This window comes from Rhineura floridana, chromosome 1 (assembly GCF_030035675.1).
Source record: "Rhineura floridana isolate rRhiFlo1 chromosome 1, rRhiFlo1.hap2, whole genome shotgun sequence".
Lineage (NCBI taxonomy): Eukaryota > Metazoa > Chordata > Lepidosauria > Squamata > Rhineuridae > Rhineura > Rhineura floridana.
Window position 1 is genome coordinate 156,918,352 of NC_084480.1, and position 25,819 is coordinate 156,944,170.

General features: G+C 40.9%; 1 protein-coding gene across 3 annotated transcripts in view; it reads right to left on the reverse strand.

Moving 5' to 3' along the window:
- TMEM39A (transmembrane protein 39A) overlaps positions 1–12,407 on the reverse strand; it is a 44,517-nt gene extending 32,110 nt beyond the window's left edge. The window contains exon 1 of one of the 3 annotated variants that reach the window (XM_061639019.1): positions 12,092–12,407. The gene's annotated coding sequence lies outside the window, so the exon portion shown is untranslated. Of the gene's footprint in view, positions 1–4; positions 26–12,091 lie in introns of those variants that run through there. The other 2 variants (XM_061638999.1, XM_061639010.1) reach the window with 2 other exon arrangements.
- Positions 12,408–25,819: the final 13,412 nt, after the last annotated feature.

Sequence of the window (25,819 nt, forward strand, 5' to 3'; positions counted from 1 at the left end):
ATACCCAACAGGGGGCTGTTCAGCTGCCTCTTGAACGCCTCCAGTGTTGGAGAGCCCATCACCTTCCTAGGTCATTGGTTCCATTGTTGTACCGCTCTAACAGTTAGGAACCTTTTCTTGATGTTCAGTTGAAATCCGACTTCCTGTAACTTGAGCCCATTATTCCATGTCCTGCACTCAGGGATGATTGAGAAGAGATTCTGGTCATCCTCCGAGTAACAACCTTTTAAGTACTTGAAGAGTGCTATTAAGTCTCCCCTCAGTCTTCTCAAGACAAAACATGCCCAGTGTGTTTGCATCCTTCTTAAAGTGCAGTGTCCAGAACTGGATGCAGTACACAAGGTAAGGCTAACCAGTGCTGAATAGAAGGGAACCAATCCTTCACGTGATTTGGAATCTGTACTTCTGTTAATGCCGCCTAAAATAGCATTTGCCTTTTTTACAGCAACATCACACTGTTGACTCATATTCAGCTTGTGATCAACAACAATCCCAAGATCCTTCTCACATGTAGTAGCTCCCAGGCTATGGTCTGAAGGCACATGAGGTCACCACCTTGCTGAAGCTAAGCTGGTCTGGCTCTGGTCAGTGCCTGGATCAGAGACTGCCTGGGAACTACATGTATGCCGCCTTCGGTTCCATGGTAAAAGAAAGGTGGGATATAAATGTAACAAATAAATAATATTGCTGAGCCAAGTATCCCCTATCTTATACTAGTGCATTTGGTTTCTTTTTCGTAGAACTTGGCACTTATTCCTCTTCAATTCCATTCTGTTGTATTCAGCCCAATGCTCCAGCCTGTCAAGATCCCTTTGAATTTTGTTTCTGTCTTCCAGGGTATTAGTTATCGCTCCAATTCTGTGTTATCTACAAAACTGATAAGCATTCACTGCACCTCCACATCCAGGTCATTAATAAAAATGTTGAAGAGTGCCGGTCCAAGGATCAGCCCCTGTGGTACCCCGCTTGTTACCTCCCCCAGTTTGAGAAGCAACTCTTGATAAGCACTCTGTGTACGATTCTGTAGCCAACTGTTAATCCACCTGATAGTTGTTCCATTCAGCCTATATTTATCTAGTTTGCTAATCAGAATATCATGGGGCACTTTGTCAAAAGCTTTGCTGCAGTCGAGATATATTACATCCACAACATTCCCTCAGTCTACCTGTCTAATAAAAAATGAGATAAATTAGCCTAACAGGATTTGTTCTTGATAAATCCATGTTGGCTTCAAGTAATCACTGCATTGTTTTCAAGGTGCATACAGAGAGACCCCTTTATAATCTGCTCCAGAATTTTCCCAGGGATTGATGCGAGACTGACTGGCCTGTAGTGCCGAGGTTACTCCTTTTTGAAGGACATTAACCCTCTTCCAGTCATCTAGCACTTCACCCATCTGCCACGATTTCGCAAAGATAATAGACAATGGTTCTGAGAGTACGTCAGCCAGTTCCTTCAATACTGAGGTCTGAACTCATTCAGAGAGATTAGGTATTCCTTGACCATTTGTCTATCAAACTCAAGCTGCAATCCTGCCCCTTCAACTTCATGTTTCCCAGGAGGGTCATAGCTCTCTTTTGGGAGAAGGCTGAGCCAATGTAAGAATTGAGCACTTGTGCCTTTTCTTTGTCATCTGTTTTCATTCCACCATCCTCGCTGAGTAGCTGTGCCACTATTTCTTTTCTCTGTCTTTTACTAAGAATGTACCTGAAGAAAGCTTTTTTGTTGTTTTTGGCATCTCTTGGTAACCTCAGCTCACTCTCAGCTTTAGCTTTCCTGATGCCATCCTTGCAATTCCGTGCTACCTGTCTGCACCCTTCCTTTGAGGCCTGACCTTCCTTCCATTTCCTGTATGTGTCCTTTTTTGTTTTCAGATCATCTCCAAGCTTTCTGTGAAGCCACATTAGCTTCTTCTGCTGTCACCCGCTTTTTTAACTTGTTGGAATGCTTTCGCATTCTGCCTTTGAATTTCATTTCCTACCCATCTTGGACTCCTATTCTCATTCGGGTCGCTTGCCATGGAACCTTGCTTACCATTGTTCTGGGTTTATTAAAATCAGCTTTCCTGAAGTCCAGGGTAGGTCTATGGCTACTCTCAGGTTTGCTTCTTTTAAAATCAAGAACTCAAGTATGGCAGGATCACTTTCCCTCTGTAACTGCCACTTCATCCACCAAGTCATGTCTGTTGATTAGAATCAAATCAAGGATAGCTGATCCTCTAGTTGTTTCTTTCACTTTCTGTAGGAGAAAGTTAGCAACACAAGTCAGGAATTTATTGGCAGAATTTGTCTCCCAACAGATATTGGGGTAATTGAAGTCCCTCATTACTACTACATCATGCCTCCTTGAAACTTTGGCAATTTGCCTTTGAAAAGTTTCATCCTCATCTTCTCCTTGATTGGGTAGTCGGTAGTAGACTCCAACCATCATGTTTTTTTCTTCTTTGCCCCATTAATTTTAATCCAGATACTCCCGGTGGTGCTACAAGCTCATCCTCCTGTATTTCTGTGTAGGGATACATATTTTTAACATATAGTGTAACTCTGCCTCCCTTTCTATTGCTTCTGTTCTTTTTTTGAGCAAGTTATATACTTCAGTTGCTGTTTTCCAGTCATGGGAGTCATCCCACCAAGTTTCAGTTACACATGTCACGTTGTATTTACTCTCCCGTATTAAGAGTTCAAGTTCGTTCCCCATATTCTGGGCATTAGTATATAGACATCAAAGACCATGTGATTTACAGCCTGGCTTCCTTCCTGTATTTTTATGAAGACTATTACTGGGCCCCATTAGAGCTGTTGTCTCAGTCCCTTTTACTGTGCACAAGCCTTTGTTAGTCGTTACTGCCAAGTTTACATCTCCCTTCCCTTTAGGATTCAGTTCAAAGCTCTCCTGATGAAGTTATCCATGCTGTGGCCAAATACATTCTTCTCAGTCCTTGTGAGGTGCAACCCATCACTTGCCAGCAGTTCATCTTCCAGTAAGCATAGCCCGTGGTCCCAGAATCCAAATCTCTTGCATCAGCACCACTTTCGAAGCCAGTCATTCACCCGTAGTATTTTTCTTTCCCTTTGTATTCCTCTTTTAAGTACCAGAAGGATGGATGAGAAAGCTATCTGGGCAGACTACTCAAAATACCATATAAAGATCGAGTATGTCTTTGTGGAGAAGGTGATGTGGAAAATAATAAACACATACTTCTTCACTGCCCCCTATACAAGACATTAAGGCAACAAATACTTACCCCATTGTTAATAAACATACTTCACAAATCTGAATTAGATCAATTAGAATATCTATTGGGAGATACCTCCCCAAAAATTACACTTCAAATAGCAAAATATAGTGTAGCCGTGCAAAACATTCGATCTAATATTGTAAAAGCTATTTCTTTCTGTAAATGATAATTATAATTTGTCATACTGGATTAGATATCTATTGACAAATGTGTTGTCTTAATAAGTTATTATAAAGTGCCAAGCGATTGATTACAGTTAATCTAAGATGATATGTTAGATATATTAATATTGTAAATTAAAGTTTAACCTTGACCTCACGGAAATTTAACTAACAAATCTAAGTTTTAAATGTTCTTAAGTTATTTTAAAAATTCATGTTTTTATATATAAAACTATGTATTAACTAAAATGTCATATAGCATATTGCTACATGTACGTTTTTGTCTTACTATGTTTTAAGCTGACCTATGGTCGAATAAAGATTGGATTGGATTATCTGGGCCCCAAAGTCCTTGAGTTTCCTTCCCAGAGCTTCAAAGTCTATGTGTTTTCTTCGTAGCTTCACTTGGCAATATCATTCGTTCCCACATGGATGAGAAGAAAGGGGTATCTGTCAGTGGGCTTTTGCAGTGATGGCAATCTTTCCGTCACATCTCTAATCTATCCTTCAAGGAGACAGCATACTTGGCAAGTCCATGGATCTTCTCGACATACTTGAGTTTTAATCCCATGCAGTAAGGAGTCTTCCACTACCAGGGCTGTGGAGTCGGTACACCAAACCTTCGACTCCTCTATTTTTCTACTGTCCCAACTCCGACTCCATCCAAAATTGCTTCCGACTCCACAGCCCTGGCTCGAATACAGCTGACTTCATGGGAAGCTTCTTTGACATTGTGAATTTATATTTTTTTAAAAAGTATAAAATATAAGTAAAAAATGATATATTTACCATATATTGTTATAATATTATGTTTTTATTTTGAAGCTGGAGTCGGAGTCGATACATTTCTACAGACTCCGACTCCACCCAAAATTGCTTCCAGCTCGACTCCACAGCCCTGCCCACTACTATTGCCCCTCTCTTCTTTTTCTCATGGGACACTGTCTCTTTGCCTCTCCTTGACTGAGTTTCAGCCTCTCGTTCACTGTCACATGGTGTCTCCTGTAATTCTTCCCCTGCAGGCTGTCCTCCAGTGTTATCCTCAACTGCCTGGAAGCAGTTCCATAGTTTCACCAGTGAAGGGTGTCTTCTAACTTTTCTGCTCCTGTCACCCTTTTCCAAGGAGTTTCCTCCCCTTCCTTGTTGCTCTCGACAACAATATCCTTTTCAGCTTCAACACACTGTTGTTCTTCCACCTCCTGTACTTCTCTTTTCTGTTGCTGTTCCAGCGTTCTCATACTCTTCAGTGTCACCACCCACTGTTCCAGGCTTCTCACATTTTCTTTCAACAGCACCACCAGCTTGCACTTGTTGGATGTGTATGCCATGGTATTCTCAGGCAAAAAAAACAAATGTGGTAATGAGAGGCAGAGCTGTTTTTTACACTTTATATTAGTGACTTCTTAGCCTAAACATGTAAATATAAAAAAGTCTGTAGACAAGATGGAAAGGGAACATAGGTTGCTGCCTTATACACAGTCATACCACTGATCCGCATATACTGACAGCAAGCCAGTCTCCAGGGTTCCCAACAGGAAGTTTTCCCCAGTCCTACCTGGTGATGCCAGGGATTGAACTTGGGACCCAAGACATAACACCCATCTCCTCACTCCATCTTCTGGCTCCAGCCTTCCAGACAGGAATGGAAACGCTAAAGAACTGTATCACCAGCCTTGTATTTGCCTGGTAGCTAAAGGTGACCAAGAGTTCCATGAAAGTGAATACATGGTATTGCATGCAGGTTGGTGTGAGGAGGCAGGTGCCTCTCCTCTGCTGTTCCACTTGGTTACTGTGCTAGCTACAGAGGAAGGAGATCCTCTTCCTTTGTGATCAGAACTGAAACCAAGTAGCAGAGGAGTGATGGATCATTCCATTCCTCCTCTACCAGTCCACTTTGCTAGCCTGTTTCCCTGCTGAGAGGGAGGAACAAAAGCACAAACCATGAGATTGCCTGCACTAGCTAATTATTCACTTTTCCACCCCTTCTACATATCCTGCAGAGAGGTGCTTTTGCAACATATGAGGTGATGAACATTAAATGATATATTGTGTACTGTATACAAACATCCACAAAGTTACAACGACCCAGTTCTGCATGAAATGCTAAGCCAAAAAAGAATTTATCAGCTTTGCTTCACCTCTGGTCCTCCTGCTGTGGTGAGCTAAGCCATGGTTTGGTTTAGCATTTCGTCGGAATGCAGACTCCTGGTTTTCTCTCAGTACATGAACTGGGTCAAAAAAGGCTATTTTCCCTATACAATAAAGCTTGATTTGATTTGTAATACATATTTACCCCATCTCTTACAATAAGTGGCCCTCAGATCAATAGTACGGGCACTGTTCTTCAACTAGCCCACTGCTGCTGCCTCTTCCTTTTGCCAAGATCCATGCAATTTTACCTGCTGTCCTCACTGTTGCCACAGCCACCATATTCAGTGCCATTGCATGTAAACACAGCAGCACCTACAGGTATCAACGTGTCTCGTCATGCCTGCTTACATCCAGTAGCTAAATGACTCATTTTGTGCACACTCAGTTTTATTAGGAAACTTCTTTTAACTTTTAAATTGCCCTTCACCCCAGAGACCAGGATAATATACAAATAAATATACAATTACAATTATAAACTTATTAAATACAACGTAACTACAGTCAACAGTAACCAGATCAATAACTCAGCAGCAGCTCCTCCAAACACCTGGGTAAAAGTTTTTCCAAGTAAACACCCAAAAGAGCTAAATGTTGTAGACACCCATTGGAGCACTATCACAGAGAAGGCTCTGCCTTGTACTCCCTCACAATTAGCCACATCTGTTGACCTGCCTGGTCAATCTTAAGGCTCAGGTCAGCAGATACTAAGAGAGGCTCTCCTTCATGTATTTGGCCCCCAAGTCATTAAAGCCTTTATAAACCAAAGTTAACCCCTTGAATTGGGCCCAGTAGCAAACCAGCAGCTACCACAAGTGATACGGAACCGGTGGGAACAGTAAGGAGGCAGGAAGATTAAGCACCATGTTGGTTCATTCTCACCAAACCACTCTGAACCCTCCCAGCTGTATTCTGCATCCACCACAGCCTCCAAACTGTCTCTTCAAGGGCAACCCCAAATCTAAAACATTAGACCAGCCTTTCCCAACGTGCGCCTCCAGACATTGTTGGACCACAACTCCCATCAGCCTCAGCCAGCATTGCCAATGGCTGAGGCTGATGGGAGTTGTGGTCCAACAACATCTGGAGGCACACCGGTTGTGCATTAGACTAAGGCTTAGAAATTAGGCCAAGCCTGGGGCACCGACAAACCCTGGGCCTTTTCTCCTTCCATCTGCACAAAAGAAACCTGAGTACTCCAGGTGACAGTCAGAAGTGGAGCTGGCTCAAGCCCAGCTTACAATTTAAATTTAAAATATTTAACCTAGGCCCAAACACAGCACCCACAAAATTAGGAAGAGCTACTGTCAGTGGAGTCAGCCAGGAGCAGATAAATGGCAAGGGAAGGGGTGCTTAGTCTCTTCCCTGCCCGCTGTTTTTCCCACCTCAGCAGCTTTTCCCATAGTGGAGATAATGTGGAGCTGGGAACAGTAAGGAGGCAGGAAGATTAAGCACTATTTTGCTTTCCTCCACACCCTGATCACTCCACACCAGGAGCAGTTTTCCCAAACGAAGCATGTCATTGGGCTACCTTACACACATGTCTGCAAATACCATGAAGCTGAAGCCCCAAAGGTGGTAAAAATTCATTTCAACAAACAACTTGACAAGGGACTTGCTTTCCTTTGTGAAGCCCTAAATGGTTTTTGCAAAGCAGCAGCTAGTTCTAATTCCCAGTTATTTGTGTTTTCTCAAACTTGGGAGAAGCGCACAGGGCCATTATGTTCCATCAATACCTGACTATGACCAAATAACCAAACCTTCTTACATCTTAAATATATGCAGAATTTCAAACTAAGAGATGCTGGAGACCTCTATCCATGAAGAAGAAGCTAAAGCTAAATTAAGATGCTTAAGAAAAAAATATTTCCTGGTCGAGATGGATTGGCCAAGAGAGTTTTACAGGATGTAGGTTTCAGTTTTCCCTATTGACACAGGTGAAGAATTAATTGAAATAAAGGGGCTCATTGGATAGGTGTCAGGTTGCCATAACCATGGGGCAAAACCAGGATCATTCCAATAACTAAACCAAAAGTTTTTTAATAATGGGATTGAGTGATACAATTTAACTAGTAATACAACTATTTTTAAACTATTAACTAATTTCCTCTCATTAAAAATTGAACAAGTTCACTTCAAGTTCTCATCTCAAAATGATCAAGTAGGATTTATTGTAGGAAGGCAGCTGAGGAACAGCCTAACAATACAGAGTAGATTATTATTTGAAACAGATTTAATATCTTTTGCCTTGGATTAAAGGAAGTTTTAAAAATCTAATAAATATTTATACAGTACTGTCAGCGTTTAGGGTGCTTCATAAAGGATGGGTCCTTGCCCTGAGGAGCTTACAATGTAACCTTGTAACAGAGGAAGAGGAGACAGGAGTAAATAGGGAAGCAATATCTGGCTATTTCCATGTATATACATGTATGGTTTAATTAAAGGCCCAGTTAGATTAGAGCATGGGAACTAGGGGTTTGTGGCAAAGCCTTTACTGAAAAACTGAATTTTGAGAAAAAAATTGAAGGAAGTAAGAGTGTCACCATGCAGGTGTTCTTAGAAGCTGTTGTAAGCATACAGGGGAGGATGTGCAGTCTTTTGAGGGAACAGCAGACCCCTGGACAGTGGAGCCAGAGAAGCAAAGATTATGGGCAGGGATGAATGCACCCATATTGCAATTATGCAACAGAACTGAAGAAATAATTTCTCCAAGTGTGTCATCAACGGACTCATGGCAAATATTAGGTAGACTATGGAAAAAATATTCACTCCTGAACTTTAAATACTTTTTTCTAGAAATGTCTTATGACCACATAAACTGTACAATTAACATCAGTTTCAATCCTTTGAATACTTCTAAATTCATAACTATACCCTGCAACATGATACAACTGTAGAAACTCAGTTTGAAAAGTGGTAATTAAAAAAAGCGAAGTCATCTGCTTCTTAACTTAGCTAACCAACAAGAACAAGATATGTAAAAAAAATGGCACAGTTCCAACATGGTTTGAAAGATTATCAATGAGCTATGCATGTTTCCCTCCCTTCCCTCCCTCAGTTGCATGGCTGCTCTTCTGTTTAGTACCAACCAACCGTTTGCCATGACAACTGGCACACTATGATTAGCATTTGCCCTCCAAATCAGAAATAGAAATCATGGTTTAAAGTAGGTTTCTGGTTCTTGTTTCAAGGGCAAATGCTAACCATAGATGTCACAGCAAAAGTAGAGTTAGCACTATAACAGGGAACAGAGAGGGAAAACGTGCATGTGCAAGGAATATGCAAGTCTGTGGTTCACCCACAGTCTTATTCATAGACATCCTGCCCACTTGTCAGCCTAAGGCTCAAACCAGGCAATCTATACCATGAATTGATCCTTAGGCAGACAGCTGGGATGGTGGTGTCTAGACATACTCATAGAAATTCAAAATAAAAAAAACTTCCCTGTGCTTTTGCTGAAAATCAGTTGAAAGATATTGCGCAATGGAACATTAGGACTTAAAAAAAAAAAGATTGTGTGGATGGGAAAATGTTGGAGGTGTAATATTTTGTCACACATGGAGACTTTGCCCTAAAAGTAAAGTTTTTGGACAAAGGTTCTATATACCATCAGGTGGGCAACATTATATGTTTCTGGATGCAGGAGTAGCTTGCTTGGTTGTTTAAATGGGCTGGGAGACAGACCACTAATAGAAATGATTTGTGAGCATTTGTTAAATTACAGGTTGTATAAAACTGGCTCAAGAAGAACTCCCTATAAGAATATTTTAGCATCTATGGTCTAGGAAATGTTTAGGAAAATTACAGTAATGTATTATATTTATTGTAGTCAAAATGAACCCATTGTTTAACTTTGCTAGTCAGAGTGACCAAAATTTAGTACAGTAGGGCCCCGCTTCCTGGCGCTTCGCTTCCCGGCGTTCCGCTAATGTGGTGGCTTTCATTCCCATTTTAAAGCTGATTTTGCCCCTTTTGCAGCATTTTGCGACATTTTCATGCGACGCGCCCCATTATACTCAATGGGGTTCCACTTTATGGCGATTTCCGCTTTACGGCGGAGGTCTGGAACGGAAACTGCCGTATAAGCGGGGCCCGCCTGTATCAAAATTTTAAAGGTATCCAAGAACACTACTGATTGGGAAGAAATTCCTTATGTCATTTCATGCCTGTATGTGGGATACAGAATAAAAAACATCATAAATTCCAATTAAAAAGCAGCATCAAAACAACTAAAGCCATTAAAACCATTAATATAAAATTACTCCATGGAAGGGTAAAAAATCAACCAGAATTTCCAATAACTTATGTGAAAACATGTCCCTTCCCATGCCCTTCTGAGCATATACTGTTGACACCTGATGCACATGTAAAAGCAGGACTTTCAGAGCCTGAATGCCCCCCCAGAAAGGGTATTTCACACAGCAGCACCCCATAAACCTCCAAGGGCAGTGGAACTGCTAACAAGGCCTCTTCCGCCAATCTTAATTCCCAGGCTAACCTGTATGAGAGAAGGCAGTTTTCAGATATTTGGGACCCAAGTTATTTAGGGCTTTATATTTCAAAATCAAGATACTGAATTGGGCCCGGAAGTGAATAACCATTGCATCTCTCTCAAAATCAGTGTAATATGGAATTAGCCAAACGCACCCATCAGCGCTCTGGCCACAGCATTCTGTACTAGTTACAGCTTCCAGACCATCTTCAAGGGAAGCCCCAGATTGGATTGCAACAATCCAGTCTGGAGGTTACCAGAGCATGGATCACTGTTGCCAAGCCATCTCTCTCCAGCAAGGGCTATATCCAGCCGGAACTGCAAGTATGTGTTCCTAGACACCCGGGCCTCAAAGGGTGACAATGTTGGATCCAAGACAACCCCAAGACAACGAACCTGCCCTTTCCAGGGGAGTGCAAGCCCATCCAAAACACTCATATGCACATTAATGTACTGTACTAGAACCAAAGCCAAGCCTATTTTAGTCCAATATTCGTAGGTGGCTTCCTAAATTCAAGTGACCACAAAATACAGCTTCCTGTCATAGTGAGGAAAAGCTGTTATTTAAACTAGATAATTTAAGGCTGCAATCCTCTTACCTGGGAGTAAGCCCCAATGAACTCACTGGGGTTACATCTGAATAGACGTACAGGATTGCACCATAAATGTAACAAATTTTGCATCTCTTTCATGATAAGCCAGGAATCCTAAATAAGATTCAGCTACATGGTTCTGAAAAACAACCCCCACACACATTTATTTACTTCCAGAGATAACAACTTTTAGAAAAATGCATTTTGATAATAACTAACAAAAAAGTGGTTGCATTTTAAATCAGCACTTTCAAGATGTCCATCAACACTCCCCAACAATTTCTCAACTGGGGTCAGAAGTCACAGGTGGATCCTAACACATACAAGTTCTGTAGGGGTGTCTTGAAAGACAAACCCTGAGTACCTACAAACTTTGAGGATAATTGATTAAAATAAATCTCACCCACACAGGCAGTGACATTCACACAGCCAAACTACACACATATTGGAATGCAAATATATTAACCATGGTATGGTTTAATCATCTCATTCTCATAGTGTTTTGCCTGAGACGGACACCAACTCGATCAGAAGTCTGGTTCTCTACTGGGGGGAGGGGGGTGTTGCTTTGCAAAGGGGACCACAAATGGAAACGTTGCTGTGTTTGAAACTCACCTCTTAAGTACTTCTAATGGCAAAGTGACAAGTCTTACTGCTTAGTGTATGTGCAGCCTGATCTCAGACAGCATGTCTAATCAGAAGGAAGTCCCAGAAGTTTAATGGGGCTTAATTCCCTGTAAATGTGCGCAGGAAGCATCCTAGACAGAACAAATCACACATTTGGAGAGGTAGTCAAATGTACTCGTCACTTGCTCCTGCTGAATGCCTGATCTGACAGACACCCCAAAAGAGTCTGGCACTCAGTCCTACAGCCAAAGTTTGCAAGTCTGCATTTCTGTTTTGGAAACGAAAAGCAGTTTACATAAAGCCTCCACAACCTAGGCCGGGGTAGCCAACTGTGGTCCTAGCCACTGTAGCCCAACAGCATCTGGAGGGCACCAGTTCGTTACCCCTGCCCTAGGTTTACATCAGCAATAGTACTATGGCCCAAGGAAAACGCTGCTGCTAAGCGAGGCGTCCAAATTCCTGCACGAGGCATTCCGTTCTCTCGAAGAGGCAAATGTGTTGCTTGACTGAGAAAACGAAGGGGGGGAGGGGTCACACTTGGAGCGGCGGCGGCAGAAAGAAGACGGAACACCCTCAGGTGTTCGGGGGGGCAGGGAGGGGGGGAAGGCACCGGAGGAGGGGAAGCCGGTATGCCAGCCACCGAGCACGACAACTGGCAATTTACCCGGCGGGAAGGAGGGAGCACGGCAGAGAAGAGCGCGGCCTGCCCCTCGGCTCAGAAACAAAGGGAGGCGGGCGGCTCCCCCTCCCCGGTAGTGCCTTCCCACGGGCATCCCGCTCCGTGGAGAAAACACGAGAAGGAAGAAGCAGGCCGCCGCTGAGGCCGACTCACCGCCTCTCTAGCAGCACCATGAGGGGGTCCCGCCGCAGCCGCCAGCCCGGTCCCAGGAGCCCGCCAGGCTGGGCAGGGGGCACGGCCCGGCCCTCCCGAATCCCTCCTCCTCCTCCTCGTCGTTGGCGGCGGCTCCTTCTGCCGCCCTGAAGAGACGTGGCAGCGAGGGCTGATGCGCTCATCAGCGCGCGACGAGGCAGGGACGGCAAGCAGGCGGCTGCAGAAACAGCGACCAACCCGGGAAGGGAAGAAGGTGGAAGCGAATGGGAGCGGCCATCTTGGGGGTGGCAAAAACGCCGGAGCTGGGAGGAGAACGCTCCAGCATCCGGGGCTTTCGCTGCTTTTAGAGCGTGACGTCAAACCCGCCTTTGTCTCAACCAGTCATTGCGGCGCCGCAGCCAGTCACGCCGCTGCTTGAAGAGTGCGCCTGAATGATACGAGTGTTTGATAAATGTACATGTTTCGTTTTAGGTGTACTCTTAAAAAGTATTAAGATATACACCGGAGCATACGAGATGGCCCACAGTGTCAAATTCTGTGGCCAGGTTCAGAAGGTCGCTCCCTCTCACTCTTTGTCTCTCACACGCGCGCGCACACACCTCTGGTCCTGCACCTCTAGAACCGAATGCCGACAGGGGAACATAATACATTAGCGTGCCAGGGAGAAGGCTTCTAGACTAGCTCCCTTCGAGTAGAGGGAATTTTTCGGATGGAAGAATATATTTGGGTCCTCACATACATATACATACATAAGTCACAGTTATGTTGAAGATTGTATCCAAGATCAGCACACCCCACAGGCGTCAAGATTTACTTTATTTTCCCAGCTTAAGCACCCCAAGGAAAAATATAGTCAACTCTGTGTGCAGAATCTTGGGGTTATATTAAATGGATTTGAGAGTTTAAAAACGGGAGATTCTATGCATTTTAAAATATATATTATTATATTTATATCCCACATTTCCTTCAAGGAGCTCAAGGTGAGTAGAAACGTGGTTTTCCCGATTTTATCCTCACACCACCCTCTGAGGTATGTTAGGTTGAGAGACAGTGACTGTCCCAATTTCACAATGAGCTGCATGGCCCAGCTGAGATCTGAACGCTGGCCTCCCCAGGTCCAATGTCCAACACTGTGACCACTACACCAGACTGGCCCTTTTTGAATTACTTGAAAAGGATTCATTTTGGCTGAATGGATTCAAAAAAAGGACTGTGTCTCCCTAGTCTGATAGGAGAGACTCAGGATACCCTCCTTACTCCCTTCCTTCCTCATTTGTCTTTCAAGGTAGGCCAGTTGTGCTTCTCAAATTATCCAGCAGAAGTACCATCACTTCCTACAACCCTTTTTCCCAGACGGGAACAGTCATGGGGGCCCAATTAGTACTAAGAAACCCTGAGATCCCAGGGACAGGACACCCTGTGCTTCCCAGCCAGATACCTTTTCCATTTTACTCGGAGACTAAAGCCCAGTAGTGTAGTGGCAAATTCAGAAGTGCAGGGTCTCTTTGTGATAGTCACAGCCACACACTCCCTTTTTTTGCAGCTGGGTTGAGAATGAAATCCTTGTTAATGCCTTCTACAACAACAGACATCCCTAGGAGCCAATAAGCATGAAGAAGGGGGGGTGTTAGCTGCTGAAAATAGTCTTCTCAGTAGCTGACTTGCCTCCTTTCACTCTATTTGGCTTCAATCAGCAGGAAAGGACAAGGAAACATGCTAGAAGACTCTTTTCAGTGGCTAACACATTCCCCTTTCAAGCTGATTGGCTCCCAGGACGCTGGAGATATAGAGACTTTGCTGGGACCCTGCTCCCCCAATAAAGGAAGGGCTCTAAAACCTTCTGAGACCCTGGACAACTACACCCTGGTAAAGCCATCCCACAATCTCTCTTTCCAGAGTGTAGACTGTGCTGGTCCTTTAGCAACTCTGAAATGTACTGTAACGTGCACCACATAATGGCCTTAGCATGAGGTGGGTTTATACCTTGAGAGGTTGACACCTAGGCACACGGAGTTGAGTTTCCAATTTATACCACATTTATTAAGAATAAAGAAGGCAAAGGGAGGACAAATGAACAGAGCAGAACTGTGAAATGAAAACAAGCTCTTCAGCTCAACTATCTTCCTACTCTGAAGTCACTACTTTCATTCAAGCTTTTGGTCTCATGAATAATACAGCTTAGATGGTGAAGCCCATTACTCTGGGAGGCAAACCAGAGGCAAACCAATGGATGGCAAATCTTAAGTTTTCAAAAAGCACTCTTATGCTGTGGGTTTGGGTGACAGCTGTCACCTGACAGCCAATCAGAGTTCATCATGTTCGTTTTCTCAGGTATCCTGTTCACAGCTTTTGTGATCTGAGGGGACAGTGACGGGACTCCCTGGTGTACAGAAAGATGGCCGACATTGGGGAAATTTGCACTGGGATTATCCATCTTCTTGCCAGGCATCTTTAGCATGTACATTTTCACGCTTTGGCAGGCATTGTGAGGTACTGGGATAGGCAAAATGGAAGGGAGGCAAGAGAGCAGACTTTTGTCACATGCGAGATGATTTTGGCAGCTCCTATTTTTCCAAAATGGAAAATTTTCCAATGCTTTATTTTTTCTGCACAAAACTTTCCACTGACTTAAGCCACGCCAGTGGTGCTTATCCCTTACTCCACAGTTGGAGGCAGTAAGCTCCTGAATGCCAGTTGCTGGAAACTGCAGGAGGGGAGAGTGCTATTGTGCTGTAGTCCTGCTTCTGGGACAAGGCAACTGGTTAGTCCAGTGTGAGAACAGGATGCTGGACTAGATCAAGCAGGCTCGTATGTTTTTTTTTACAAAAAATAAAGTAAAATAAAAATATTAAATTTTTAAAAAATCAGTCCAAATACTTAAGGCTAATCGAACATACATTTATGTTAGGTTAATTTAGGTTTGTTTACAAAATACAAAGTCAAACATGCCAATGTTGATCATTCTCTATTTAAGGCAGCGATGGGGAGGGAGCCCCTTTTCTCCACTAAGAACGTAAGAAGAGCCTGCTGGATCAGGCCAACGTCCATTGAGTCTAACATCCTGTTCTTACAGTGGCCAACCGGAAGCCTGTGGGAAGTTCAGTTCAGTTCAGTTCAGTTTATTACGGTCATTGACCAGATAAGTATCCATATATATATACATTTTATCTCCTAGAAAGGTTAAAATATTAAAACACTATATGCAACAAAAATAATAAAATTAATATACCAATTCAGAATATGTTAAAATCATCACAATGTTAATCAAAATAATTAAAACTTCGTTTGGGAGCAAGCATAGACTACAGGTCTTTTCTAGACATTTATCTAGACATTTTCTCTATCTAAATCCCAAAATGTCAGTTTTGCCATGGATTTAAAGTGCGAATTATTTTAGCTTAAGCCCTTATGGCTACAATATTACCATCATTTTATTAAGGCTTTCCTGCATTTAATGGCTATGACACAGTATTTAGCTACTCTCTCTGTTAAATCATTACAGCGATCTGCTAATAAATATTCCGTATAAAAATCATCAGTTCTACCTGGAAGGGAATTTATAATAGGCGCGATAAGTTGAGATCTAACTTCAGAATAAAAGGGACAATAAAATAGAACATGAGTGACAGTTTCAATTTCTCCATTTCCACATGGGCATTTTCTATCATTATAAGGAACTTTCTTGTATCTACCCTCTAACAGCGCTGATGGCAAGATATTAAATCTTGCCAGCGTAAACGCCCTTCTCCATTTTGGTATAGTAAGATTGGCTAAATATGGCATAGGTGTCAAAGGTTTTAAATTATACCTATGTTTTCGCATTAACATCAAATGTTGCTGATAATCTATATCTTTAATTCTCTGCAGAATATTTATTTTAGCTTTTACATATCCCAGCTCTAAAATTATTGGTATGGAAAAACCTAACGATGTTATTTTATTTATCAGCATTTGTTTCCAGGTGGATTGATGACTATCCTTTAATATATAAGATACCAACATCTCGGGATTAAACAATAATTTTAACCAACATATAATTCTATGGGCCCAAACATTGGATTCAATTGTTTGTAATCCTGCTTCCAATCTTAAAATAAAATTAGGTATGCAGGAAGGAACAGCCAAGATAGATCTAAGGAAACTGTTTTGTATCGCCTCCAGAGTTGTAAAATTCTGACATGTAGTGACTTGCATGCCATAGATCAATTGTGGTATTATTTTTGTCTTGAAGACTGTAATAATTGATGGTATTATTTGTCCTCCTTTATAATAAAAAAAGGATAGCAGAGCTTTAAGAGTTCTTCTTGCATTCATAACTATCATCTTCCTATGCATTTGCCATGAATTTGAAGCCTGAAAAGTTATTCCCAGGTATTTAAAGGTAGTAACTTGATCTATTAAATGCCCATTTATCTGCCAGCGGTGTTTTGATCTATTTTGTTTCTTTTTAAAGATCATGACTTTTGATTTTCCATAATTTATTTCAAGTTGTTCGTTTGTACAGAATGTCGCCAGCTTTGACAATAGTCGTTTTAAGCCAATAGGTGATCTCGAGAACAAAATTATATCATCTGCATAGAGAAGTAAGTCTCTTGGTATTTCAGCCATCCTTGGAGGGTGGGAGATGACAGGTGCTAGAAAGTCAACTATCTCATTTATGTAGATATTAAAGAGAAGTGGAGCCAGGATGCAACCTTGTTTGACCCCTTTAAATGTGGCTATTGGCTTTGTAAGATGTCCTTTATTATTACATTTCACTTGAAGATAGGTGTTCTCATACATCCCTTTAATTAATAGGAGCAATCGAGGATCTATATTAGTTTTGCCAAGCTTTTCCCACAATCTAGATCTAGATATTGAGTCAAAAGCTGACTTTAGGTCAATAAAAGCGGTAAATAGCATATTTCCCTTTTTTGTTGAATATTTATCTACCAAATGTTGGAGGATAAGAGATTGATCAGTAGTGGAGCGTCCAGTCCTAAAGCCAGCTTGTTCCTGGGCTAGGATATGCTCAGTGTCAATCCAAAATTTTAATTTATTATGTAAATGGGCCGCATAAAGTTTACTAATTATGTTTAGTAGACTAATAGGCCTAAAATTGGCCGGATCAGATATTGATCCTTTTTTATATATTGGAATGATTACAGCGCCACCCCAGTCTCTAGGTATTTGCGTAGTACGGTCAATATATGTAAATAAGACCGCCAATATTGGAGCCCACCATTCTGCATTCGATTTAAAAATTTCCGCAGGAATGTTATCTGGACCTGGGGCTTTGTTTGGTTTCAACTGTGTTATTAGATCCAGAATTTCTTTCCTAGAAACAGGGTCCCATTCCGGAGGCATCAACTTAGTTCTTTTGATGTTAGATTGTTCGGGCATATTGTTCCTATATATGTTGGAAAAATAATCTTCCCAAACTTGCGCCGGGATATAGGAGTCTATATTGGTGTAAGTCTTTGGCCAATTTGTCCTTATTAAGCTCCAAAACAAGGATGAATTTTTTGATTTTGAAGCATTTATAATATGTTGCCAGAGTAATGTACATTCTGTTTTCTTTTTTTTATTTAGTAATTGTTTATATTGTTTTCTTGTTTCGCAATAGATCTGTAGTAATTCAGGGGATCTATCCTGATTATATGCTTTGAAGTTGGCTATTAAATATTTCTTTTTATCTACGCATTCCTGGTCAAACCAGGGTTTAGAGTGCTTCAGCCTATTATTATATTTGGTCTTTGTATCCGAAACAAATGTCATCTGGAGAATATTTATCAATTTATGAAAATAGTGGTATGGATTAGTCTGTTGAGTATTTAACAATATAGATTCCTTTAAAACAAGGCAATCATGTGAATTTAACCTTGATATAAACTCTTTTTCCAATTTGGGTCTCCATTGTATCCTATTTGGCCGAATCTCATAAACAGTGCTCGGAAAAGATTGTGGTTCAATAAAGATTTGACTTTCACCACCTGAAAGTTCAATAGTTATAGGTAAGTGATCACTTTCAGGTCGCTCCATTATCCTAAATTTCTCAACAATTTGGTACAACTCCTGTGACACTATTCCCAGATCTATTGACGTTCCTCTACTGGATATGAAAGTATATTCCCCTTCTAGATCACCCTTTGTGCGACCATTTAAAAGAATTAAATTTAAATTTATTATCATTTGTATTAGGCAGAAGCCAGTATAGTTTACACCCCTGTCTTTTGCCTGCCTTGTTGGGATAATATTTGGGCCGTCCAAATAGGGGCACGTCATTTGATATTTTGTAAATAATATTTCATCTGATGGTCCCATTCTTGCATTAAAATCACCGGCTATTAATAATAGGGCCTCAGGATGTAATGTATTTAGTTCTATTATATAACATTCCAACTTAGCTATATTATTCTTAGCCATTTCGTTATTTTTGCTCGGTGGTAAATACACATTGAGTAACATCAGGGTATAACAAGAGAGCTTTAAGAGTACCGCAATTGCTAATTCAGGTAATGGATCACATTTAACAATTGGCACATTAATTGTAGTAGAAATGAGAATACATAGGCCTCCTCTTGGGCGTCCCCCTCTCTTGCTAGGCATAGCTTCCAATTGATATATCGAATATCCATTTAGACGCAGTTCTTCTAATTCCCAAGTTTCTTGTATGAATATGATATCAAATTGATCTAAATAATTCATACAAGTTGGGTCCATTATTTTATTCTTCCATCCCGCCATATTCCATGATACAATCTTCAAATTGTGTGTTTTTGAGCTTTCGTATTGTCAGTTTTTAGTTTTATTGTACAAAGGTACAGTTCGAACTTCCATCTTCCCACTTTTGATGATATGTTCATTTACAGACTTCTGTGGGGATTGTTGATCACTCTTTTTTATATTATTTAGGGTAACTTGGTCTTGATTTTCTTCTTTATGTTCTAATTTTTCAAGTGTAGATATTAGTTTTCCCAATTTAGTCCGAATTTGTAATTTTGTCTCCGTCGGCAATGTAGTAAAGGTATCTATTAGAGTTAACTCTTCCGGTAAAAATTGTTCTAATTCTTTTTGGTTTTTTTCAGCTTCATTCATACCCTCCAAAGGCATATTCGTTCCAACATCTTTTCGGGATATAGAAGGCGAGTTATCAGTATTACAAGAATGTATAATTAGTCTTTGTAAAGGGGCTTGATTTTCAAACACCCGAGTAAGATGTAAATTATATTCTGATAACAGGTCTCTTTTGGTATAGAAAAATTTCGCTCTATCTTCATCCACGAAAGTTATCATGGCTCTTGCGTTTATGTAATTGTAAAAAAGATATTTAACATCTGTAATGTCATCCATCCTAATAGCACCAGGAGATATTTCTTTTATTATCTTTAGTAGATGTTGCTTTCTATCCTTCAGCGATTGATGTCCTTTTAATTTTGGATAATTGCTTATGGCCAAAGTTTTTGGATTTAATATTAAGTCCCAAACATTAGAGGTTTGGGTTAATGCTGGAGGACTTATGTTTGTTGTAAATATAGGTGGCAGTTCTATCATACTTGTATCCTGATTTTGCCATATAGGAGTAGAAATAGAAATAGTCACTTCTCTTTTATCACTTGAGTTATCGGTTTCTATATTTAGTAAATTTTCAATTGACATTGGTGAAACATTTTCTTGTAGTTTAGTTGTTCCTTTAGTCTGCTGTCTCTTTCTCTTTCTTTTTCTTTTCTTCTTTTGAGGGTCTTCTCGTAGATCTAATAATTTAAATAGTCTTTCAAATTTCATGTGACATTTTTTATGTGCTCTATTACTTTTAATATTTTTGCTCTTTTTCCCAGCCTGAGGAGGAGGTTTGCTGTTTTTTTTCTTTTCCTCCACTAGATGGTGGTGTGTTCGTTGAATAGTCTGTGTTGCTTGTGAGATTGTCTTTATATTATTATTGGAATCTTTTTTCATAATACATTCTGTTAAGGTTGTTAATAAAGAATTGGCTTCTGCAACAAATTTAGAGATATGAGTAAGTGATTGCGTCACTGTTTGGCACCAATCTTCCTTTTCTCTTAAAGAGGCAGCATTGAATGACTCATGTTCATTTAATCCTTCATCATGTTTAATGATAGATTTAAACTCCCTATAGTCATCTGAGGACTCAAGCGGTGGCATTGAACTCTCTTTGCTGCACAGTGATATATTAGTCTCAGCTCTTGTCCAAGATATATCAAAGAGCCCTGTCTTCCCTTCCACCTCATCAATTTCCTGGGCTATGTTCTTGGAACTAGTCCCTCCATTTTGTGGGGACCAAGGTGGTAAATTATTTATTTCCCAGTCCAATAGCAGTGGTTCATATTGCAGGGTTTCTTGTGGTTCCAGCTTTTTTTCTGCTTTCATTACACTAATATTTGGTTGATAAAAGTGTGTAATTTTAGTTTGCCCCCCACCAATTGTCAGTGTCCTGTCCTCATTATCCAGTGCAATTCCTAGGTCTTTACATTTTTGTCTGGTGAGGACCATGTTAATAAGTTACTATTTGTCCTTGGCACTAATTCACAGCTTATGTTGGTAATTATAAATTCACCAAGGTCTACCTTTAGCTGAAACTCCGTGGCTCCGCAGTTATCTCCAGGAAGATAATGATGAAAAGGAGGCTTATAATATCTAAAACATTTCTTCTTTATGTGTCACTGTAGAGCTTTCAGAATAATAAAAGCATAGAAGCGTAGTTGTTTAGGAATTTAGAAGTTCAATCGCACTTACTGATTATCAAGAACAGAGCAGCTTTCACAGCTTTATTTTTTCTGCACAAAACTTTCCACTGACTTAAGCCATGCCAGTGGTGCTTATCCCTTACTCCACAGTTGGAGGCAGTAAGCTCCTGAATGCCAGTTGCTGGAAACTGCAGGAGGGGAGAGTGCTATTGTGCTGTAGTCCTGCTTCTGGGACAAGGCAACTGGTTAGTCCAGTGTGAGAACAGGATGCTGGACTAGATCAAGCAGGCTCGTATGTTTTTTTTTACAAAAAATAAAGTAAAATAAAAATATTAAATTTTTAAAAAATCAGTCCAAATACTTAAGGCTAATCGAACATACATTTATGTTAGGTTAATTTAGGTTTGTTTACAAAATACAAAGTCAAACATGCCAATGTTGATCATTCTCTATTTAAGGCAGCGATGGGGAGGGAGCCCCTTTTCTCCACTAAGAATGTAAGAAGAGCCTGCTGGATCAGGCCAACGTCCATTGAGTCTAACATCCTGTTCTTACAGTGGCCAACCGGAAGCCTGTGGGAAGCTCACAAGCAGGACCTGAACACAATAGTACTCTCCCCTCCTGCAGTTACCGACTATGGAGCAGAACACACCCACCATGGATAGTAGCCTTTGATACCCTTACCATCCATGAATTTGTCTAATCATCTTCTAAAGCTCTCAAAGTTGGTGGCCACCACTGCCTCCTCTGGGAGTGAGTTCCATAGCTTAATTATGTGCTGCATGAAGTACTTTATCTGTCCTAAAATTTTCCTGCATTCAGCTTCATTGGATGTCCACGAATTCTAGAACTATGGAATGGTCTCCCCGAGGAGGTGCGCCTGGCGCCGACACTATCATCTTTTCGGCGCCAGGTTAAAACCTTTCTCTTCTCTGAGGCATTTTAATTCCTGTTAATTCTAAATTATTATATTTTGATTTTAGACTGTACAGTTTTTTGTACAGTTTTGTATTGTGATATACTGTATTGTGTTATTTTTATTGTATTTTTAATGTTCACCGCCCAGAGAGTTGTTGCTAGTCGGGCGGTATATAAGCTTAATAAAATAAATAAAATAAAAATAAATAGTGTTATGAGAGAGGAAGAAAACCTTCTCTCTATCCACTCTGTCCATGCCATGCACAATTTTATAAACTTCTATCATGTCGTAAGAACATAAGAAGAGCCTGCTGGATCAGGCCAGTGGTCCATCTAGTCCAGCATCCTGTTCTCACAGTGGCCAACCAGGTGCCTGGGGGAAGCCCGCAAGCAGGACCCGAGTGCAAGAACACTCTCCCCTCCTGAGGCTTCCGGCAACTGGTTTTCAGAAGCATGCTGCCTCTGACTAGGGTGGCACAGCACAACCATCACGGCTAGTAGCCATTGATAGCCCTGTCCTCCATGAATTTGTCTAATCTTCTTTTAAAGCCATCTAAGCTGGTGGCCATTACTGCATCTTGTGGGAGCAAATTCCATAGTTTAACTATGCGCTGAGTAAAGAAGTACTTCCTTTTGTCTGTCCTGAATCTTCCAACATTCAGCTTCTTTGAATGTCCACGAGTTCTAGTATTATGAGGGAGAAAAACTTTTCTCTATCCACTTTCTCAAAGCCATGCATAATTTTATTTGCCTTTTTTTTAAACTAAAAAGCCTCAAATGCTGCAACCTTCCCTCATAGGGGAGTCATTCCATCCCCTTGATCATATTGGTGGTCTTTTTCTGACCCCTTTCCAATTTTACAATATCCTTTTGAGGTGAGGTGACCAAAACTGTATACGGTATTCCAAATGCAGTCACACCATAGATTTGTAAAATGGCATTATGATATCAGCAGTTTTATTTTCAATACCTTTCCTAATGATCCCTAGCATGAAATTTTCCCTTTTCGCAGTTGTGCACACTGGGTTGACATTTTTATTGAGCTATCCACTACAACCTCAGGGTCTCACTCCTGGTCAGTCAATGCCAGTTCAGACGCAGTGAGCGTATATGCAAAATTAAGGGGGTTTGCCTCAACCTGGCTCACTTTACACTTTACATTTGTTCACATTAAATTGCATTTGCTATTTTACTGCCCATTCACTCTGTCTCAAGAGGTCCTGTTCACAGTTTTTGCTGTTGTAACAACCCTGAACAATTTCAGAAACTTGGCCATTTCACTGCTCACCCCTTACTCTAGATTGTTTATGAACAAGTTGAAAAGCACAGGTCCCAATACTGAACCTTGGGGGACTCCACATTCTACATCTCTCCATTAGGAGAACTGTCCATTTATTCCTACTCTCTGCTTCCCGCTACTTAACCAACTCCTGATCTACAAGAGGACCTCTCTCCTTATTGTGTGACTGCTAAGCTTCCTCAGAAGTCTTTGGTATCTCATCAAAAGCTTTTTGAAAGTCCTAGTACACTATCTCAACCAGCTCAACTGCATTTATATACTTGTTGACACTCTCAAAGAACTCGAATAGGTTGGTTAGACAAGTCCCTTGCCGAAGCCATGCTGGCTTTGCTTACTTTTCTATATCCTTGGTTATTTTATTTTTAACAATATTTTCCACCAATTTTCTTGGGACAGAAGTTAAGCTAACCAGCCTATAATTTCCAGGATCTTCCCAGATCCCTTTTTAAAATTGGTGTTACATTGGCCACTTTCTAGTCTTCAGGTATGGAGGGTGATCTGAGCAACAAGTAGCATATTTTTGTTAGATCAGTAATTTCACATTTGAGTTCTTTGAGAGCTTTTGGGTGGATGCCATATGGACCCAGCGATGTGTAACTTTTCATTTTGTCTAATAGGCCTAGAACTTAATATCTCATCACCACTATCTGCTTTAGTTCCTCAGACTTGCTTCCTGCAAAAGTTAGTTCAGGCACAGGGATCTGCCCTTTCATGTTCTGCTGTGAAGTCAGATGCAAAAACTTCATTCGGCTTCTCTGCAATCTCCTCATCTTCCTTTAGCACATCTTTGACTCCCTGTCATCCAAGGGTCCAACTGCCTCCCTAGAACGGCTCCTGCTACTAATGTATTTAAAGATTTTTTTTTTGTTCTTTATGTTTTTAGCAATGTGCTCCTCACATTCCCTTGGTACGGGAGGCACCCAACACTCATCTTCTCTCTTTCCCACATACTACACCTATTCATACCCCCACACACCTCAAAACGCCCCCTGTGACAATTAGGCTAAGTATGAAGGTTCCGTTTGTTGTGCAGATGGACAATTTTCAGGGGAGTCACAATGGCCATGGAGTGGAAGGTTTAACCCTTCTTTTCCCATGTGCCATCCTCCAGATCTCCTCTCTGCATAGTCATTAGGCTTAGAAAAGAATGACTATTCACATGAAAGGGACCTGTTTGCAAGTCTAATTACTATGCAGAGTGTGGAGCCAAGGAGGTGAGGCTGCAGGCCACATGCAAAGCCACTGTTGGCTACATCTGGTTTTCAGGCCAAAGGTTCTCCACTCCTGATTTAGTACATGGGAAAATTTTCCCAAGCCCACATGCCTTGGGCCTATCTTGCCTCAGTATCTTTAACAGCTGCTTCTTCCATTTTTAGAGCTTACATGTCTCTTTTAGACAGCTTAGGACAGCCAGTTGGGTGGCCATTTCTTCTTTTGTTCAACACTATTCTGATGCAGCCTTAGGAACATCGGAAGCTGCCTTATAACATAGCAGACCATTGGTGTACACATGACATCTTCATCAGGCTATCTACTAGGATAGCCATTAATATATAGATGAAATTAATATTTTTTCTTTGCCCCAATGTGCAACTCAAATTTGCAACTTGTCAATTTACTGTCCATTCACCAGGTTTGGCAAGATCCTTTTGGAGTTCCTCCCAATCCCTTTTTGCTTTAACCATCCTGAACAATTTGGTATCATTAGCAAACTCACTGCTTATTCCTAACCTTAGATCTTTAAAAACAAGTTAAAAAGCACAGGTTCCAATACCAGTCGCTGGGGGATGAGAACAGATCTATGATGCAATGCTAAAGTTTTTCTGACTCACTGAAAATGTAGAGTTGTTGAGGGACCACTTCCTCAGCTGTATGGTCTAATGATTCAACCAGACACTTGTATTCAGCACTCCATTGTATTCTGCATTGATATACAGAAGTTGCTTTTATGGTCATGTCAACTACAATAAGCCAAAGGCAAAAATTTGGATGGCAGATAGGTATTGCCCTACTTGTAGTGCTCTTGTTACGACTCCACTTGCTTTTCAATCCAGCCTCCTAATTCTGTCCTCTTTTCTAGATGACTGCAACTGTATTTTTATGCTATAAGTGGACACTTGATGCCAAGTTCAAATTGAGAAAGCATTTCTAAAAGCTAGTATGCAGACCTTGACTTTGCTGTTTTATTTGGTTTTTCAGAATGGTCATCAAAAAAGAAAGTGAAAGAGAGGAGGGCTTAAGAGACTTAAAACCTGCTATTCCTTGGAAGGACTATTTGAGACCAAAAGACCAAACTACCTGTATTCATGCTATAGGAGTTTCAAATCGTTTTGCAGGATTAATTTTCAGCCTCATTTATGCAATTTAATAATATCTATATATCCAAATACATACCAAGACTTAGGCTACAATCTCATGCACACTTACCTGGGAGTAAGCTCCAATGAATGTAATAGAATTAACTTCAGAGTAAATATGTGTAGGATTGCACAGTGAAATGTTATCTCTTGAACATCTTGATTGAGAATTTTAGTACACTTTGTCTTTTCCAGGAAGATAAGGAAACCCTTACAGAAATACTGCTATAGAAATGATGTGATATTAGACAGGGGAAAATAGACTTAACATAAAATGTTCTATATGTTCAAATGTATCTGCATTTTCTGGTTTGCTCTTTGCAAGCCCTCATAAGCGAACAGTCAAGACTGTGATTGTGGAAGCAGTCTAGAAATGGTTAAGAGGCCTCAGTGATCCTCAAACCATTTTATGGCGCCATTTTACCTTTTGATATTTCACAATTCAGAAATACAATTTAAAGATAACACC